The sequence below is a fragment of the Bubalus kerabau genome, chromosome 17 (genome assembly GCF_029407905.1).
Source record: "Bubalus kerabau isolate K-KA32 ecotype Philippines breed swamp buffalo chromosome 17, PCC_UOA_SB_1v2, whole genome shotgun sequence".
Taxonomy (NCBI): Eukaryota; Metazoa; Chordata; class Mammalia; order Artiodactyla; family Bovidae; genus Bubalus; species Bubalus kerabau.
The window spans coordinates 64,859,655-64,881,132 of NC_073640.1; the positions used below are offsets into that span (position 1 = coordinate 64,859,655).

Consider the following 21,478-nt stretch of genomic DNA (forward strand, 5'->3'; position numbering starts at 1 on the left):
TGCAGAAAGCAAAGAGTGCCGGGGTCCAGCCCCGGCTGATCCAGAGTATTCGAAGCGGGGCCGATGTCGTGAGGATCAGGATACAATAGCTTCAATTAGATATTAATTAGAGATATAAAGAGTAATAGAATGAAGATAGCTCAATAGGAAAATTCAGTGGAGAAGAGTCTGAGTAGCTTGGTTTACGCAGGAGACCAATAAAACTTCAAGACAAGAAGTTTGCACCACTTACGTAGGCCGCAGGCGTCCTTCTGTTCTCCTGAAGGAGAGGAGGCACTGAGGCCTCCCCAGTCGGATCTTAGAAGCCCAGGCATAACTAGTAAGCATGGCGGGTTTCGTGCTCCAGATGGAGACTCAGCCAGAGTTTGAGAGAGAGAGAGAGAGACATGGGGAGACCAGTATTTCAAGGAACTGATCCCAATTCTTTATTTTCCAGAGTCTGTTTTTATACACTGAGATGTTATGCAAAAGTCACGTGGGGACAGCAGTCCTGACTTTTATTAAAGTCAGGTGCTTCATACAAATGTATACAGAGGTATTAGGGGTGTTACATCATCTTCTGGCCAGGGGGCCTGCTGACAATTTAAGACCCTCTCCTTGTGACAGCGGTCAGTCAACACTTATTTCTCCAGGGGTGATTATTCTTAAAACAGATGCCACCCAAATAACATTACATTCCTATAGGGTGAGGGTGTAGTGGGTTTTAATTAAGGAAAGAATTTACTTAGCCTAAGGTCTAACGTGATTAATATCAAAGGTTAATACTTATTTCTTCTATATATTCATTAATGTGTATAAGGGCAGGGGATGTGGAGACTTAGCAGTAAGCATTTGCTCAACAAATGAAAAACCCTTCACCAATACAATTTCTAATCAGCCCACTATACTTATACTAATGCTTTTCTAACTTCTCTAAAGAACCTGTTTTTAGAAGGTTTAAAGCATCTCATGCCTCTCACTGTTGGGAGGCTGTGAGCAATCACATGTGGCTGGACAAGCCTGTCAGGCAGGCTAGAGAACCTTCAGAGGAGTTTGTAGGTTGAAACACTCTTGTCACACCCAGGAGTTTTTATTAACTGGAGCTCTAAGTTAACTCCTTCTCCAAAAGAGGTGGTGGGGGACAGCCCCCCCCCCCCCCGTAAAGTCAGAGGTGTAGGTGAGAGCACAAAGTAGTCAAGTAGGCAGGCTCTGGTTATGGGGGTAGATGCTCGAGGATTTCCAGGGGGACTCCTGAGGCTCGATCCCGCCTTTGTGTATGTTGAGCCTCCTTCCTCATGACCTTTGCCATGGGTGGAGTGCCTCACGCTGGCCCCCAACAAAAGAGGAACTGAAGAGTGTCTTGATGAAACTGAAAGAGAGGAGTGAAAAAGTTGGCTTCAAACTCAGCATTTAGAAAACTAAGATCATGGCATATGGTCCCATCACTTCATGGCAAATAGATGGGAAAACAATCAAAACAGTGACAGACTTTCTTTTCTTGGGCTGCAAAATCACTGCAGATGTTGACTTCAACCATGAAAGTAGAAAACGCTTGCTCCTTGGAAGGAAAGCTATGAGCAATATAGACAGCATACCAAAAAATAGAGACATTCCTTTGCAGACAAATGTCTGTGTACTCAAAGATATGGTTTTTCCAGTAGTCATGTATGGATGTGAGACTTGAACCATAAAGAAGCCTGAGCATCGAAGAATTGATGCTTTTGAACTGTGGTGTTGGAGAAGACTCTTGAGAGTCTCTTAGACTGCAAGGAGATCACACCACTCTATTCTAAAGGAAATCAATCCTGGATATTCATTGGAAGGACTGATGCTAAGGCTGAAGCGCCAATACTTGGACCATCTGATGTGAAGAACTGATGCGTTGGAAAACATCCTGATGCTGGGTAAGACTGAGGGCAGGAGGAGAAGGGGACGACAGAGGATGAGATGGTTGGATGGCATCACTGACTCAATGAACGTGAGTTTGAGCAGGGCCTGGGAGTTGGTGATGGACACGGAAGCCTGGCATGCTGTAATCCATGGGGTCCCAAAGAATTGGACACGACTGAGTGACGGAACTGAACTGACTGATAGATATAATTGATTCTCTTTTCTATACAGTAGTACAAAATTGTAAAACAGCTATATTCCAGTTAGAACTTTTAAAACTAATTTCTTTATATAATCTAGAAATGTTTATAACTTGAATCAAGTATTAATAATATGGTGCGAAATGTGCTAAGCATTTATGCCAGTTCATTTTAAAATTCTATGAGGTAATTGAATATAGTAAACATTTTTGCATTTTAGAATTGGGGCAAATATATTTAAGATATTTAATAGGAGATCATATAAGGAAAAGAGAAACCTGAGATGTGCAGTCTTTCATTTTCGGGACGTTTTGCTTTCTGTAGTGAAAAAAGTTTTTGAGTTTGAAATTTATTTAGGAGGTCCTTCTAGATCCCAGTGAATAGGAAGTTATAAATCAGAAAACAAAAACCTGTCCCAGTATTCCTAGAAATTTAGCAGTTTGTCTACCACTTCACTCACACATTTTTGCCTGGAGGTACAAAGAAACTTTAAAAGGACTGTCATACAGTTACTCAAAATGGGTACAGTTTTCTTGGACCCCCAAGAAATGGAAGGGCAACCAATGAATGCAGTTTCTCACAAGACAAGAGGAGACTTTTAGTTCACACTGATACATTTCTATGACAGCAGTGGACACAAACCCAGGTTTTCCAAAATCATTTCCACCAAAGATGATCTTCCAAAACCACCTGACAAAGGATGACTTCCTCACTACTCCTTGGACCTCTGATCTGAGTCATCATCTCCATCCATTCATACATACCTGGGAATACTGCTGTTGACTCCATTCTCCTTATACTCCTGGGATCATTCAATTGCTCCAGAAAGGTAATCAGGTCCAGCTTAGAGCCCACGAGACCTGTTCATCAGAGAAAGGAATATTTGTGTTGTCAGAGACTCATCAGTGTCCAATCCAATATATGTTCAGTTGAGACAAGAACGCAAGAGACAATGTTAATACAGCCTGGAAAATGATTTCCCCAAATAGTTTTTTCAAATCACCTATATAACACTGACAAATACATAACATCAGATCCTGAGATACTGGTCAAGTACGACAAAGGTAAAGTAAGTGTGTAACTGTGAAATTAAGAAAAGGTGTGCCTCTGGCATGACCCTGAGGGATGGTATGGGGAGTGAGGTGGGAGGGGGGTTGAGGATGGGGAACACGTGTACACCCTGGTGGATGCATGTTGATGTATGGCAAAACCAATACAATATTGTAAAGTAAAATAATAATAATAATAAAACTAAAAAAAAAGAAAAAATTAAAAAAGAAAAGGTGAGCCTATTTAATACTACAGAGCTTATACAATTACCACTAACCTAGAATGCAGTGATAGGTTCCAGTGAAGGGTGTCAGATTCATGATCTCCAAACAAGAAGATTTAACTCTGGGACCAGGGACCAGGCACCAGGGTTGATCGCTGAAGAGCATTTGTGTAGCAGAACTTTATTAGAGTGAAAAAGAGACAGAGAAGTTTCTGACGTAGACATCAGAAGGGGGTGGAGAGTGCCCCCCTTGCTAGTCTAAGCAGGGAGCTATATACTTTTTAAATCAGTAATTACAATAAATCAAAAGAATGTCTCAAGGTTTTAAAATTTTTACCAGACCCACTCCCACAATCCTAAAGGAAATCAGTTCTGAATAGTCATTGGAAGTACTGATGCTGAAACTAAGACTCCAATACTTTGGCAAGCTCATGCGAAGAGCTGACTTATTTCAAAAGACCCTGAGGCTGGAAAAGATTGAAGGTGGGAGGAGAAGGGGACGACAGAGGATGAGACGGCTGGATGGCATCACCGACTCAATGGGTTTGAGTAAACTCCGTGAGTTGGTGATGGTCAGGGAGGCTTGGTGTGCTGCGGTCCATGGGGTCGCAAATAGTCAGACAAGACTGAGCAACTGAACTGAACTGAACCAGACCCTCTCCCATAATATAAATTCTAAGATCTCAAGCAGGATACATTTTGTTATATAATCCCTAGTACAAAGTTTAAACCGAGTTTTTTGTTGTATAATCATCAGCTCTCGGCTTAAAGAAAAAGTGCTGTGTCTAAGACACATAAAGACTTAAAAAAGTCATTTTATGTGTCTAAGACCAAGGAATGTAAAGGGAAAGAAGGTATTTGTCTTTTCCTCCTCCTTGAGAATTGCAGACCCCTATCTCCTCCTTGAGAGTCCCAGACCACCTCCCTCCCCCTTCCTCCTCGGGACCCTGGACTTCTTATCAACCTGCCTAGGAATTGACTCTCACAGAAGGAGGCAGAGTACATCAAGGAAGAAAAAGGTTACAAGCATAATGAATTATCCTGAAGCCTTTCTTTCCAAATTCATACATACCCATTTCCCTTAGAAAGGAGAGATTTCAAACTATTGTGGGAATCAGAAATTTTCAGAAACATTCTAGAAATGATGGAACCAAAACCCAGTAGGTAGATAAGGGATTCTGGAAGGAAGCTGTCATCATCCAAGCAGGCCAGCTTCCTAGAGTGCTCTCACATCACGTCCCTGTACAGTGCCCATGGAAAATTTTGTGAAAATTCTGGACCACTGAATTGAGTCACTGGGCTTCCCAGCTGGCTCAGTGGTAAAGAATCTGCCTTCCAGTGCTGGAGATGCGGCTTCAGTCTCGGGGTGGAGAGAATCCCGGGGAGGAGGAAATGGCAACCCACTGCAGAATTCTTGCCCGGAAAAATCCCATGGACAGAAGAGAGTTGATTCTATGTATAATGGCACTTTCAAACTCTGTTCTAAATATCTAAATGGCATGCAGGTGCTAAGTCATCACTGCATTTCCCAACGTCCCTAAAATCCCAACACCAAACCACATCCCAGTGGGAGTGAGGATAGGAGTGACTGCAAATGCTGATCTCTCACAAAAAAGAATATTTTCAACAGTTGAAAGTCTCTGATCGACGCTGAGAATTCATCATGCTCCATAGAAACCGAGGCTGCAGACAACAGAGAAAAGGCTCTGGGACAGAAGGAAGTAGTCTAAAGGGCTGGTCTGCACTATCATAAGAAGAAATAGGAAAAATAAGATGATAATAAATGCCCGGGAAGAAAAATTAGAAGCAGAGAGCTCAAGGCTTGCATATTCTCATTCGGGCATTTTAGGAGGAAAAGCAGACACAGCCTGAGACCCAGGACAGGATATTTACCTGAGAAGCTGCCATTTCCTCCTCTTCTTCTCCTGCTCTGTCTTCTCTGGGGATATTACGCTGCAAACGCACTTACGAGTTTTGAGAAAATACCTTGGAGGGCATCAACACAACTTTCTAACCTGCAACCACCGCTCCTACAAACAGAAGGATTTTGAAAAGCTGAGAAGACCGACCTCTCCTGTCCTCTGTCTCAGGAGAGATTCAGGAACAATCAATTCCTACCTGGAGACCAGCCTGTGAACTCATTTCTTGATTGTTCTCTCCCCATAGAGAACTCCTAACACTCTGCTCACACAGATGATGTGAGCTGACTGACTTCCGCAGTCCAAATCCAGCTAGACCAACCCTGCTGCCTCTCCTCAGAAAGACTCTGGGGCTCAGCTCTAAGATGGACCAGATGGGCCAGGAGCCACGTCCTTAACCCGGGCCTCTGCTTAGAATCACCTGGAACACTTCCTAGACACCACAGTGATGCTCCCACAGGACCACACAGAACTCTGTTGGGAGGGCATCAGTGAGGTCATTTCTGAAACGGGTCACGTAATCCTGATGGGAATCCAGAAGGAAACCACTTGGCTAAAGATTCTTTCTGAACCATCTCAATGAATACAAATTCCTGGTGGTCAGGTGCCCACTCCAAGAACTTATGAATCTGCAGGTCTACAGTCTGGCCGTGAAAGGAGTCATCAGCAAATCCCTTTTTTTCCTGATGTTTCTTCCCCGAAACCAACGTTCCCGAGTCCTGAGCTCAAAGCCTCACACTCACCACACCTAAGACTTCTCTGTAGGGGACGATTTAGGGCAGGAATTTCTGAGAGAGGTTAAAGCTAGAATCAGGCAGAGAAAACAGGAGTACTTGCAGTTCAGCTTTTACACTTTGCCCTGAGTCTTTGCCTCAGGCTCTCTAGGCTGAGTGTGGGTTAATTCATTCAAACCAAGTCAAGGACTCTGGTGAGCACTGTGGGGGTGTTGAAAGCTTGTTGTTCAACCAAAAAGACCCCTGGATTCTTGGCCTCCTGAGAAAAAGAATTCAATCTGGGGCCAGAGATGAGGCTTGATCGCTCAGAGCTTTTGTGTAATAAAGTTTTATTAAAGTATAAAAGAGATAGAGAAAGCTTCTGACATAGACTTCAGAAGGGGTTACATACTTTTAGTTAGTTATTCCAGTTAATCAAAAGACTGTCTGGAGGTTGTAAAGACCTCACTAGACCCACTCCCATAATTTACATTTTAAGACAACAAGATTAGCCAGAAAGTTTTTTTCCAGAGAGTGTCCTCAAGCAGGAAAAAACCACGTTTGTCCTTTCTTCCTCCTTGAGAATTCCAGACTCCTCTCTCCTTGGGGACCCCTTGACTTATGAACCTGCCAAGAAATTGACTCTCTCAGTGTGATTGAACGGGGGTCTGTGGATAGACCCTGAGGTCCAGCAAGACTGCTGGTCTCAAGGAAGGGGTTCATCTAGTGCATGTGCTCACAAGACTGGCTGGTGTGAGCTCAAGGACCTGCAGGCTGCCTGATCCCCAGACAGATGCTGAGGCAGCAACATCATGGAGCAGTTTAGGGAAACTGTCAACAATACTCTGTATCATCTTTCTTACTAGAATCATCCCAGTGTCTAAGCAGTTACAAAATGAGAGAGGAGATACAACCTAGAAATGATGGAATGTACATGAAGTTATGAGAAGTTTAAATCCAGTGAGTAAACTAATTTCCCCATATGCCATCTTTGTGTGTTACCGAACAGTTAATTGCGGTCTCTTCACTACAACCTTAAATAAGGTGGGCGAGGTTGCTGTTGGTGGTGGGTTAACATTTCATTTATTACAACCAACCAAAACAATAAAAGCCATTCACTTTTATGAATAACCATGTATTAAATTTCACACATAGTTGAAATAAAACCTTTTACAATCTGCGGTATGATCCATGATTAAATACAGATCAAAAGTACAGAGAAAGATATTCATTTGTTGATAGAATGATGTGAGATTTCTGATTTCCATGGCTTACCAAACAAAGACTAGGAAGCACTTAGCAAGCATGATATACACCAATTCCATGCCTTTTCCAGGAAGGGTTTCTTACGTTTCTAGCTTATTACTGTCCTTATTTCAACACCGTCAAGTAATAATCATGACTTGTGTTGATATTATAAAGATACATCAATATTGCAGTGAACTGTCATTGTGTTCTTCTTACAAATGAAGGATATTACTATTGAAATATTACAACGAACTTCTGTCTTACTTTAATACACGGAAAGACTAAATGATCACTTACTTCATGGCAACCTCCAGATATTTCACGTCAATGACAAACACCTCTATTTAAATGTTCATTGTCCATTTTACATTATGGCATCCTCAATCTTCTAATGGAGATTAGATAGAAATGGTTGCAACACAATATAAATAGGCTAATCTTTAATAAATCATCAAAAACCTATGTTTGCAAACACACTAGAAAGAAAGCATAACGTGGATTATTTGAGTGGTGAATTACATTCAGTCCAAATAACCTCACATCACATCATTATTAACAAGCATATATACATTGCTAAGAACTGTAATGTTCTAAGCGTCAACCTTCATCTCACGATTCATGCTAAAATATCCATTTTCGATCTGTTTTAACTATGGAGTGCTCTTGCCTGGAAAATCCCATGGATGGAGGAGCCTGGAAGGCTGCAGTCCATGGGGTTGCTGGGGGTCGAACACGACTGAGCGACTTCACTTTTCACTTTCATGCATTGGAGAAGGAAATGGTAACCCACTCCAGTGTTCCTGCCTGGAGAATCCCAGGGACGGGGGAGCCTGGTGGGTCGCCGTCTATGGGGTCGCACAGAGTCAAACACGACTGAAGTGACTTAGCAGCAGCAGCACGCATATTTACTTCGATTTAACTTTTGATTAAATACCTTTCTATATATTTGTCACGTTGCTCCTCTGTCTTTCATATACCCTTGTATATTCCCATTCTTTCATTAAATTTAAGTTTATGAGGTGAAATATTTGATATATTCCTAGGTTTGCTTTTGGGAATATACATTGGGAAGGTTTCTAATCAGTCTTCAGAATTTATTCAACAGCAGACTGTTCAGAATCCACAGAAAGAAAACAAGTGTAAGATATGTGGGAAAATATTTTACATTGGTTTCTTATATGAACTTTTGTGTTTTCTGATGCATGTTTGGACCAAACTCTTCCATCACTTGTTCCATTACTAGGGTTTCTCTCAAGTGTGTGTTCTCAGATGATTAGTGAGATTACTACTATGACTAAAGGCTTTGTCACATTCTGTACATTTATAAGGTCTCTCTCCAGTATGAATTCGTTGGTGTTGAGTAAGATGTGAGCACTGAATAAAGGCTTTTTTACATTCTTTACATTTATAAGGCTTCTCTCCAGTATGAATTCGCTGATGATAGCTTAGCTGTGAGTAACAGATAAAGGCTTTGCTACATTCTGTACATTTATAAGGTCTCTCTCCAGTATGAATTTGCTGATGATAGATTAGATGTGAGGAACAGATAAAGGCTTTGCTACATTCTGTACATTTGTAAGGCTTCTCTCCCATATGAATTCGCCAATGTAGAATGAGGTTTGAGTTGTGGTTAAAGGCTTTGCCACGTTCTGTACATTTATAAGGTTTCTCTCCAGCGTGAATTCTCTGATGTTTAGTAAGAAGTGAGCTATGGTTAAATGCTTTGGTACATTCTGTACATTTGAAAGGTTTCCTTCCTGTATGAATTTTCTTATGTCTACGTAGATGGCATGAGTTACTAAATATTTTCCCACATATCTTACACTTGTTTTCTTTCTGTGGATTCTGAACAGTCTGCTGTTGAATAAATTCTGAAGACCGATTAGAAACCTTCCCATATTCAGTACAAGTTCTCTCTTCAGTACAAGTACTCTTATCTAGAGAAAAACCTGACATTTGATCAAAGGTATTTATACATTCATTACTTTTAGAATCCTTGTTTGATGATTCAGAACCCTGATGTTTCATAAGGTTTGAGTCTCCTTCAACCCTATACCCATTTTCATTGCCTGAATACCTTCTCAGTCCACCATAAATACTCTTGTAATTATTGGAGCTGGAGCTGTTACTTAAGGTCTGACTCATTTTATTACATAAAGAAGGTTGTTGTGTATTAACCATATCACAATATTTATTGAACAATGATGGCTGGATTATGTCTCCTCCATTATTATCAACATTATACATCTTGGAATGGAGAGAAAATATCCGTTGGGGGAAGAAAAATGACTCTCTTCTCTTGGACCTCTCAAATTGATTAGATAGTGAATTTTCCCACTCATTGTTAAATTGTAGGTGTTCAGACATCCTTGAATGTATGTTTAGTCGAAGCCTACGTTCACAATTGTCTGAATGAGTATTTGCAATAGAGACTAAATTACCTTCCAGATTTTCCACGTGTCCTTTTAGAGAATATGTACGTTTCAAAAAAGGATGGAAATCTTTTCTTAAACACTTACACTTCTCGTTAGATGTTGAAGACTGAAGTTGGTGTTTTTCCCAGTTTGACTCACGTTGCTCATTGCTTTTGGCAGTATTGTTAGCATTATGTGTAACTGCCTCCATTTCTTTATGTCCATATAAACATCCTCTCTGTCTTTCATATACCCTTGTATATTTCCAGTCTTTCATTAAATTTAAGTTTATGAGGTGAAATATTTGATATATTCCTAGGTTTGCTTTTGGGAATACATCTTCTAACGCTGCATTCCTTGGCATCAAATCCTGGGTGTCTTGTGGAGACATAGCTGAAAGATACCAAATAACAAGTAATTTTCCCTGCTATTCTCAGTGAATATCTTTAAAGATTTAGAGAGTCTCACTGGGGGAGCTCAGTTTGGAGAGAAGGAGAGCCTCATTCTCTGTGGGAAGAAAACATGGCAACCAGCGTGTGGCAGCAGGACAGAGTGAGACCTGCACACAGGGTGCTGACCCCAGCCCTGCCCACCCAGCCTTAGAGGCATGTCCAGCAATGCAGACAAGGGATGGGTGCTGAAATGTGGGCTTTGTAAAGCGGACCGAGGCAGAGGACTACTGCTGGCTATGAGGAAACATCCTGAAGGGATGGCCATGAGGGAGGAGCTCTGCAAACAAGATGCTTGTGGTGAAGCCTGAACCACAATAGAGCAGAGTGCCATTGGTGAGTGACGCCCAAACAAGAAGCCCATTGCATCCCATGTTCCTTGTGTTGCCCTCTGCTCGTCAAGGACTATAGGACTTTTGAGCCCCCAGCCACGGCCTCCCCCATTGATCTCTTCCACAATGAGCAGAATCCTGTGCTCTGGGGCAGCTTCAGGAGAAGACACCTGTGAGTTGGCCACACACACAGATGGAGCTGAAAGCACAGGTGAAACCCAGGGATAAAGAAGAAAAGCTGAAACCTCTCCTTGGAGCAACATAAGCCATGGTCTTACACTGATGACCGGCCTTGTAACCTCAGCCCCTACAGAGCATCTGAATCAACAACCAGGGCTCTCCCAGTCATGGCAGGTGTAGCTTTAACAGCTGTAGACTTTGGGGGCTCCTACACAAGGGGGCTGGGCCAGGACAGAGCCAGAGCTGCTGTGTAGCACCACAGCGGGTCCAGCTGCACACTCAATGCAATCCCAGGACCTGACTTCACTGAATCTATGCTGGTGACCTTGCGAAAACAACATCTGAGAGACACCAGGGCCATGTGCCATCATGCCCATGGTTAAGGTGGTCCAAGACCAGTGCCAACACTACATATCATGAGAGCCTGCAGAACGCATGAGAGGGGACACCAGAGCACACCCTGAGGTGCACATTCCTAGAGGAGTAATACTCAGTGACTTCTCTCTCGGTGGGTGTGCTCCAATCCCACCTGCCTGGCACCACAGATCAGAATCACAGCGAAGACTCAGATCTGGGAGCTCTATTCCACCACGCAGGGAGCAGGCACCACCAGAGACAGGGCAGTAACAGCCACAGGACAAGGGGGAAACAGCCCTGAATATCCCCAGCAGGTTCTGGTCACAGTTAACAGCAATCAAAGCACAGATCAAGAGAGGAAAAGGGTACAAACCTCTGGACAAACCTCACCCACCAAGGTGCAGATACCAAAAGGAAGATTAACTAAGTTTCTGCACCCTTCAAAACAGAGACCACAAACAGAACGCTGGACAAAATGAGATGGCAAAGAAATAGGTTATAGGGGAAGAAACAAGATAAAAACCTCCAAGGACCACTGAATTAAGAGGTGATAGGTAATCTAATGATTCCATCTTGCTTTTAGTCATCTTAAGTGGAGACACCAAGCACTTTCACAAATCCTAGGTGCCTAGTAATTCTTTAATGCACTTCTTGCCACACATATTTCTGAGAATGTTCTATTCGGTCTTTTTATCTAAAAATCAAATGATAGTGACAGAGAACTAGTCAGAAACTGAGGACACATAAGACAGTGTCCGAGGAAGCTGAATACAAATAAGATAAACTTAATATAGTACTAGTTTTCAGAAATTAAAAAAGAAGAGAGACTTTAAAACTATGATTGAAAGAGGGAACTCTACTCATTGCTCTGTGGAGACCTAAATGGGAAGGAAATCAATAGGATGGTAAAGACTAGAGATCTCTTTAAGAAAATTAGAGGTACTGGGAATATTTCATGCAAAGAGGGGAACAATAAAGGACAGAAACGGGATGGACCTAAAAGAAGAAGAAGATATTAAGAGAACTTGGCAAGAATACATGGAATAAGTATACAAAAAAATCTTAATGGCCGAGATAACCACGATGGTGGTATTACTCACCTAGTAACAGACATCCCGGCATCCAAAGTCAAGTCAGCCTTCAAACGCATGATGACCAACAAAGCTGATGGAACTCCAGCTGAGCTATTTCAAGCCCTAAAAGATGATAATGCTAAAGTTCTACACTCGATAAGCCAGCAAATTTTGGAGACTCAGCAGTGGCCTCAGGACGGGAAAAAGGCAGTTTTCATTCCAATCACAAAGAAAGGCAATGCCAAAGAACGCTCAAACTACTACACAATTTCCCTCATTTCAAACAATAGCAAAGGCTCAAAATTCTCCAAGTGAGGCTTTAACAGCACGTGAACCGAGAGCTTCCAGATGTTCAAGCTGGATTTAGAAATGGCAGAGGAATCAGAGATCAAATTGCCAACATCCCTTGGATCATATAAAAAGCAAGAGAGTTCTGGAAAAACAAATACATCTGCTTTACTGACTACCCCACAGCCTTTGATTGTGTGGATCACAAGAAACTGTGGAAAATTCTTATAGAGATGGGAACACCAGACTGCCTTACCTGTCTGCTGAGACATCTGTATGCATGTCAAGATGCAACAGTGAGAACTGGACATGTGACAACGGACTGATTCCAAATTAGGAAAGGAGCACATCATTTGTCACCCTGGTTATTTAACTTATATGCAGAGTACTTCATGTGACATACCGGTTTGGATGAAGCACAAATTGGAATCAAGATTTCAGGGAGAAATATCCATAATCTCAGATACACAGATGACACCACCACCACCTTACAGCAGAAAGCAAAGAGGAACTGAGGAGTCTCTTGATGGAACTGAAAGAAGAGGCTGAAAAAGCTGGCTTCAAACTCAACCTTCAAAATACAAAGATCATGGCATCAGTCAGATCGTTTCATGGCAAACAGTGGGAGAAACAGTGGAAGCAGTGAGAGACTTTAAGTTTTGGGATTTGAAAATCATTGGAGATGGTGACTGCAGCCATCAAAGTAAAAGACGCTTGCTCCTTGGAAGAAAAGCTATGACCAACCTAGGCAGCATATTAAAAAGCAGAAACATTACTTTTCTGACGAAGGTCCATCTAGTCAAAGCTATGGTTTTTCCAGTAGTCATGTATGGATGTGAGAGTTGGACCATGAAAAAGCTGAGTGCCGAAGAATTAATGCTTTTGAGCTGTGGTGTTGGAGAAGACTCTTGAGAGTCCCTTGGACTGCAAGAAGATCACACCACTCCATCCTAAAGGAAATCAGTCCTCAATATTCATTGGAAGGACATGGTAAAGCTGAAGTTCCGATACTTGGGCCACATGATGCAAAGAACTGATGCACTGAGAAAGACCCTTATGCCAGGAAAGATTGAAGATGAGAGGAGAAGGGGATGACAGAGGGTGACATGGTTGCATGGCATCACTGACTCGATGGACATGAGTTTGAGCAGGCTCTGGGAGTTGGTGATGGACAGGGAAGCCTGGCCTGCTGCAGACCATGGATCGCAGACTCAGACTTGACTGAGTGACTGAACAGAACTGACTGATATGTATAATTGATTCTCTTTGCTGTATAGAAGTACAAAATTGGAAAACATCTATATTCCAATTAGAACTTTTAATAAAGATTTCTTTATATAATCTAAAAATTGTCATAATTTGAATCAACCATTAATAATGTAGTGGAAAAAGTGCTAAGATTTTATGTCAATGTATTTTAAAATTCCATGAGGTAATAGAATATAATAAGTATTTTAATATGTTAGAATTGGGGGAGATACACTAAAGATGTTTAGTATGAGATCATATAAGGAAAAGAGAAACTTTCAAGTCAACCTGAGATGTGCATTGTTTCATTTTCACCAGGTTTTGCTTTCTGCAGTGAAAAATTACTTGAATTTGAAATTTATTCAGAAGGTCCTATGTGTCCCTCCCAGTGGATAGGAAATTATGAATCAGAGAACAAAAACCCGTCCCCAGTATTCCTAGAAGTTTGGCAGTTTGTCTACGACTTCACTCACACGTTTCTGTCTAGAGGTAGAAGGAAACTTTAAAAGGACTGTCATACGGTTACTCAGAAAGGAGCAGAGTTTTCCTAGGGTCCCCAGAAATGGAAGAGCAACGAATGAATGCAGTTTGTCACAAGCCAAGAGGAGAGTTTTAGGTCATACTGTGATGGAGAAAAGTAATCACGAGATAAATTTATGAATGCTTTTAGAGAGAGAATGGGGCAGGTGATACATTTCTATCACAGTAGTAGACTCAAACCCAGGTTTTTGAAAACCATTTCTATTGAAGAAAATCTTCCAAAACCATGTGACAAAAGATTAGTTCCTCCCTGCTCCTCGGACCTCTCATCTGAGTCATCATCTCCATCCATTCATACCCACGTGGGTAAATGGCTGTTGTCTCCATTCTCCTCCTATTCCTGAGATCCTTCAATTGCTCCAGAAAGAAGACCAGGTCCAGCGTAGACACAAGCCCTATTTATCAGAGAAAGAAATATTTGTGTTGTCAGAGATTCATCAGTGTCGAATCCAATATGTATTCAGGTGAAACGAAAATGCATTTTGTTCTAGAAAACGATTTCCTTAAATACTTTATTCAAAGCAGCTATACAATACTAACATACACCTAACATCAGATCCTGAGATTATGGTCAGGTAGTACTAAGGTAAAAGTAAGTAGTGTCAATGTGAAATTAAGAGAGGGTGCAACTATTTAATACCACAGAACTTACACAATTACCACGAACCTAGAAGGAAGGACGTAGAATACATCAAGGAAGAAAAACGTCACCAGCATAACGAATCATCATGAAGCCTTTCTTTCTAAACTGACAAATACCCATTTTCCCCTAGAAAGCAGAGATCTGAAACAACTGTGGGAGGCAAAACATTTCAGAAGACATTCTTGATATGACGGAACTAAAACCCAGTGGGTAGATAAGGGATTCTGGAAGGTAGTTATCCTCACCCAAGGAGGCCAGGTTCCCGTACTTCTCTAACATCACGTCCCTGTACAATTCCCGCTGACCGAGGTCCAGGCATTCCCACTCCTCTTGAGTCAAGTCTATGGCCACATCCTGGAACGTCAGCCGTCCCTGAAATACAAAGTACAGATGCCATGTGGCCGTGGGAAGACTTCACAATGTGACCCAAGATGAAAAGGGCAAGTTCAGAGAACTGGTCGTGATTTAGTGGCTTGGCTGGTATTACAAAATATACTTTTTACACAGTACTCCTTTCTATCCAATTTCTAATGTGGAGAAAAAAGGATGAGTTATGATCTACAAGCCATTAGGGAGAGTAGTCTCATCTGGAAGAGCAATTATAAAATAATCAGGGCAACATTAACATATTTATTCTTCAGTGTTCTACTCGTGTGAGATAAGATAAATTGTTTATCAAAGGAACAGGAATTTTTTTTTTCAAGTGTATTCTGAGCCAAGAGTTCTGATGTGGGGCCAAAGTGCCACATTTTTAGAAAGGTTATTTGAGTTAGTAATGTTGAAAATTCTGCTCGATGAATGACGATTTTTGAACCACAATGAAATAGAACAGTAAGGTAATAATTCATACATAAGTTGGAACTCTAATTGTTTTACAGATTTTAACAGGTCTAATAGGATAGTAACCTTTCTTGTGGTCTCGTCTCCTGTTGGAAAAGAATTTCCAGACATGAGACAAAATGAGAGGGACATAAAGATTATTAGAATGGGGGACGTTGTTAGAACAGTTGGCCAGCTCAAGGGAGAATGGATGTTGAACAGGGGTCCTTAGTCCACTTTCATAGGCAGGATACAAGGAGTGGGACAGGGGTCTTGCAGATCATTTGCTGACTGGATGAGGCACCTATACTGGGTGGGGGAAGAGTAAGAAAAATACTTGCTCCTTATGGGGTAGGAGGGGAGACCATTTAAACTGCTGAGGAGGACCTGAAATCCATCAACAGTTACAACATGGGGGAGTGAAAGATGCTAATGGGTCTTGTTTTTCCATTCCTACATTCCAAGACCCTCCTTGGTTTTATCTAGTCTTTTGTCCCTGGGTCACCACATACCTCCCTCTCTTTATTTTTAGGGCCAATTCTTTGGCCCTTGTTGATAGCCTGCTCATGTCCAACTATCTACCCATTTCCCTTCTCACACATTTGGGAATCCAGTTTCAGGGAAAATGGAGCAATGACTGCTCTGGCTTCTTCAGGCTGAGCAGGGGCGCCATGGGGCTCTGGGTTCCCTTTGCCTACTCTGTCAGGGAGCATTTATAGAGAGAGATGAGAGTCCATTGAATGATAAGGTGAATTGCTTCAGCATTGTTTAGGTGTTGGTCAGGGAATATTCTTGCACGACCACTTGGAAATTTGTGGTATTTTAGAAGAAACAAACTTTACAAGAAAGTTAAAGGTACATGGCCCAAAGATTAGGGGCTAGCCAGGAAAACCAGAACCGGACATCCGTTCGTGATGTTAGTGTTTCTCTAGGTACAAGAAGAAGCAAGAATTTGGGCTCATAAAATCTTTACATGAAAACATCTGACCTTTGGAGGCAGTTCTAGGTTTTTCCCAGAGCACAGGGTTCCTTGTTTCTGATCTCTACTCTGAACTCCTTTCAGGGGGTGTAGAAAGTCAGGAGCTTGCAGTGGTCATGATGTCATCTTTGTAGAGACAGCTGGCAGAGTCCAGTCAGCAGGGTCTCTTCATAGCCACATATTTAACCATGCTTTGGGGGCATTTCTTGTCCATTGTGTCCTACGGCACTGGCAAGACTCATTCCCAGGTCTAGGGAAAGTTCCATTGATAGGCCACTCAATGTGCTGCTTCTAGAGCAGGCCTTGTGAGTAGCAAAAGTCTCTGGACCATACCTGTCTTACAGCTTCTAGGTCCCGGAAAATATTCCCTCTTGTTGCTTCTTCCCATATCTAGAGTTACATGATTACAATCATTGATAGCATATGGAGCTACATATCAACATTTTATCACAGGCTCAGTCACACATTTAGTAACCTAAGAAACAATCTTCTGAAGCAAGCGACATAGGAAATAATACAGCTAGGCTATGCTACGCTAAGTCACTTCAGTCGTGTCCGACTCTGTGTGACCCCATAGATGGCAGCCCACCAGGCTCCCCCGTCCCTGGGATTCTCCAGGCAAGAACACTGGAGTGGGTTGTCATTTCCTTCTCCAATGCATGAAAGTGAAAACTGAAAGTGAAGTCGCTCAGTCGTGTCCGACTCTTAGCGACCCCATGGACTGCAGCCTACTAGGCTCCTCCGTCCACGGGATTAGCTAGCACTTATTAGTCAGGTTGTAAGTAAAAATGATAAGTCAAGCACTTTCATTAAGTAGAGCTCAGGATACCACAGGTCATCTGACTTCATTTGTTAAATGGCTATAGCCAGGTGTTAATCTCCTGGTTGTATATCATGGAGCATCTAATCTTTATCTGAAGATTGCTTCCTGACATTACCTTTAGAAACAAACTTAAAGGGTCCTTTTTAATAACTTCATTAAATCTTTTAGAAATATAACATAAGAATGAACTATCTCAGAAGTGAGGCTTAGTAAACACTACACTTTAATTAACAAAACTAGAAACTTAGTTTAACAATGAACAAAACTTAATATACAGTGAAACAATTTTTTCATTTTGAGGGCATTAAGCCTGTAGCCTGGGAAGGCTTTAACCCATCATATAGAAATGAGGTTTGTCAGGGAGCTGGGAAAAGCCAGGCAGCCATGTTGGATTTCCCATAGCCCTGAGTCTTTGATTTACAGCTACTGTTCACCCATTTTTAATTCCCCGATTTAGGAGCAGACTATGGCCATGTTTTAAGGATATCAGGATGGCAAAAGTCTAACCATGAGGGGTTATTTTTGTAGAAGAAGAATGAGCTTTGTCTACATGTACCATAATCTTCAGATCAGATCAGATCAGATCAGTCGCTCAGTCGTGTCCGACTCTTTGCGACCCCATGAATCACAGCACGCCAGGCCTCCCTGGGCATCGCCAACTCCCGGAGTTCACTCAGACTCACGTCCATCGAGTCAGTGATGCCATTCAGCCATCTCATCCTCTGTCGTCCCTTTCTCCTCCTGCCCCCAATCCCTCCCAGCATCAGAGTCTTTTCCAATGAGACAACTCTTCGCATGAGGTGGCCAAAGTACTGCAGTTTCAGCTGTAGCATCATTCCTTCCAAAGAAATCCCAGGGCTGATCTCCTCAGAATGGACTGGTTGGATCTCCTTGCAGTCCAAGGGACTCTCAAGAGTCTTCTCCAGCACCACAGTTCAAAAGCATCAATTCTTCAGCGCTCAGCCTTCTTCACAGTCCAACTCTCACATCCATAACTGACCACAGGACCATAATCTTAAGTAATGCTTATTTACTTTACCAATGTAACAAAAGGTTTTTAAAATGAATATAAATCACTTAAAGGCAAAGAAACTCATAAGCTCATATTGAAAGCTGCATTCTAAGAAAACTTTGTTCTATTAACATAGAGATTAGACTAAATTCCAGTCTGGTACCAGCTTCAGTTCAGTTCAGTCGCTCAGTCGTGTCTGACTGTTTGTGACCCCATGAATTGCAGCACGCCAGGCCTCCCTGTCCATCACCAACTCCCGGAGTTCACTCAAACTCATGTCCATCGAGTCAGTGATGCCATCCTGCCATCTAACCTATGTCGTCCCCTTCTCCTCCTGCCCCCAATCCCTCCCAGCATCAGAGTCTTTCCCAATGAGTCAACTCTTCGTTCGCATGAGGTGCCCAAAGCATTGGAGTGTCAGCTTTAGCATCAGTCCTTCCAAGGAACACCCAGGACTGATCTCCTTTAGAATGGACTGGTTGGTATCTCTAATTTTCTTGAAGAGATCTTTAGTCTTTCTCATTCTATTGTTTTCCTCTATTTCTTTGCATTGATTACTGAGGAAGGCTTTCTTATCTCTCCAGGCTATTCTTTGGAACTCTGCATTCAAATGGGCACATCTTTCCTTTTCTCTTTTGCTTTTGGCTTTTCTTTTCATAGCTACTTGTAAGGCCTCCTCAGACAGCCATTTGTCTTTTGCATCAGATAGCAAACAAAATTTGTTTGTCGGTTAATCTCAGAAAAATCCTTTCCATAAATCTTGAAATAGCAGTATTCTTACAAAGGCATCAGAGTGAAACCATAGAAGTCATGTTTAAATCTGATTGAACTGCAATTGACAATGTAGCCTGGTCACTGCTGTGACTTGTAACACTGTAACAGGATAAGTACAATTCTAGTTGACCACATTTTACTAGGGCGTATCAGATCTATATATGACTTCCACATCATTCTAGGATATCTATATTAGTAACATCAACCATATAGCACAATCTGAGAAGATTTATCACCCCTTCAACCATACTTCCCATGTAATTTAACATGTCCAATGAACCCAGGTAGTTTAATAGCTCCCTGGGATGTCTCACAGGCCCTCTGAAGCATTCCAAAGTCAGCTAGAAGTCAAGTCATTTAGGAAGTTTTGTGGACAAATATCAAAGGGGGTTATAACACTCAGTCAGATAAAATCATATAGATCACTGGGAAACAATATATTCACTTAGCCCAAAACAAAGAAGATTTCAAAGGTAAACCTAGAACAGATCACTTCAGAGATAAAGAAACTTAAAACCCATTATCAAAGGCAGCTCAACATCACAAGAAAACATGTATTTATGCACAAAACTCTTCCCTTGGCGTTCACTTTCCATAAAACCTTATCACTTTCTGTACCCATTACTTTGTTCTCCCATGATGAAAGAGCCACCTCAAAGTCAGACCTACTTCCTTTTCTCTTCATAAAATGTAATTTCTTTCCTCATACCTTCTTTACTGAAAATACACATGCTACTTTCCTTAAGCAGCCTAGAACTTAAGCATTCTGTGGATTGGTGAACATAAATACCAGTGATAATTTCTAAAAAAAATATTCTAGAGAACATCTCAGGATGGCATCAAGCATTAGTCATGAATAGTCCAGCATCTCTACTCTCTCTGTAAGAGGAAGTTAGTCCTCAGTAATGAATGTTTCAGAATCTTATTTTACTTGGAAATGACCTAGCTATTCCATAAACTTCCATCACTTAGTTTGGCACAGCCCTAGAAAGTCAGGTTACAGAGATCTAGAGAATGTTTTAGAGAGATATTTCTAAAGTATAATTATTCTTAAAAGAGTTTCTTTGAAAGATCATATCTCTTTTACATTTTCTTTGAAGTTTTGTTTTCCCTTTCCTAGAGGTACTTTCCTGGTTGAGAAACTTGGAACAGATATAAAAATATAACAATATGTAGGTAATAATAAACCTAGGCACAATGAAAATACTGTGCTTAATGACTCTTAGACATATCTACATTAGATTAGCAAACAAACATTAATGCTAGATATTTAATATTTCCCAGTTCACGTGCATCTGAAATTCACTTAGGTAAATTTCTCTTGGAGGTAGAATTGTCTGATCTGTAAGCACTTACCTTCCTTTGAGTGAAGTGAGTGAAGTCGCTCAGTCATGTCCGACTCTTTGCGACCCCGTGAACTGTAGCCTACCAGGCTCCTCCGTCCATGGGATTCTCCAGGCAAGAATAATGGAGTGGGTTGCCATTTCTTCTCCAGGGGATGTTCCCGACCCAGGGATCGAACCCAAGTCGCCCGCATTGCGGGCAGATGCTTTAACCTCTGAGCCATCAGGGAAGCCCTTTAGGCCAATTAAATTAGAACTCATTTAGAACTCAGCAATATTATTAAAAAAAAAAAAAATGCACACTGAGACATACATAAATCCAGACAGACAGACAGAGATTTCATAGTTTCCTGCTTAAGATTTAAAACATCTCTTTGACCCTTTTTTGTTTGCTTGTTTCTTTGTTTGGCTTGAAGTTCTGATTTGCCCAAGGCTGAGTCAGGTCTCAGGCAAAGTGGGCAGTGACATTCAAGGACATGGAAAAGGTTAATTACAAGCTTTTCCCTAGGCAGGCCTTTAAACAAGCTGCTGCTGCTGCTGCTAAGTCGCTTCCGTCGTGTCCAACTCGGTGCGACCCCATAGATGGTAGCCCACCGGGCTCCCCCATCCCTGGGAATCTCCAGGCAAGAATACTGGAGTGGGTTGCCATTTCCTTCTCCAACCTAGTTGTTAACAAGCTAGTTGTTTTAAAATGCATATGCAAAAGGAACCGGGTTTGCAGTTTCCAAGGGAAAGAAACTTTCATTTTAACCAGTTTTCTCCAGAGTCTAAAGAATATCAGGGCCATCCTCTGTCAAAAAGTTATCTTCCCTTTCTGTAGTCTTAGTTTTATAGCTAAAATATAGACCAAATTATGCTCAAATTGACTCTGATATCAGGGGCATTTCAGCTGATAAAAATTTTGGACCATCCCTGTGGTGGGAAGTGAGGTCTTTGTCCCATCAGAAGAATCTGAAGGGTTAAGGGAATTTGCAGGACTGGG

The 21,478-nt window shown here is 41.7% G+C and overlaps 1 long non-coding RNA gene across 2 annotated transcripts; it reads right to left on the reverse strand.

Moving 5' to 3' along the window:
* Window positions 1–401: 401 nt before the first annotated feature.
* Window positions 402–21,192, reverse strand: LOC129632212 (uncharacterized). 2 transcript variants are annotated; one of them, XR_008704424.1, is made up of 5 exons: window positions 20,510–21,192; window positions 14,992–15,118; window positions 14,402–14,498; window positions 2,834–2,929; window positions 402–1,348 (listed from the first exon to the last, which is right to left on the reverse strand). It is a non-coding gene; the product is annotated as an uncharacterized LOC129632212 (long non-coding RNA). The 2 variants fall into 2 exon arrangements; XR_008704425.1 differs by lacking the exon at window positions 20,510–21,192 and adding an exon at window positions 16,554–17,138.
* Between the last annotated feature and the right edge of the window lie 286 nt (window positions 21,193–21,478).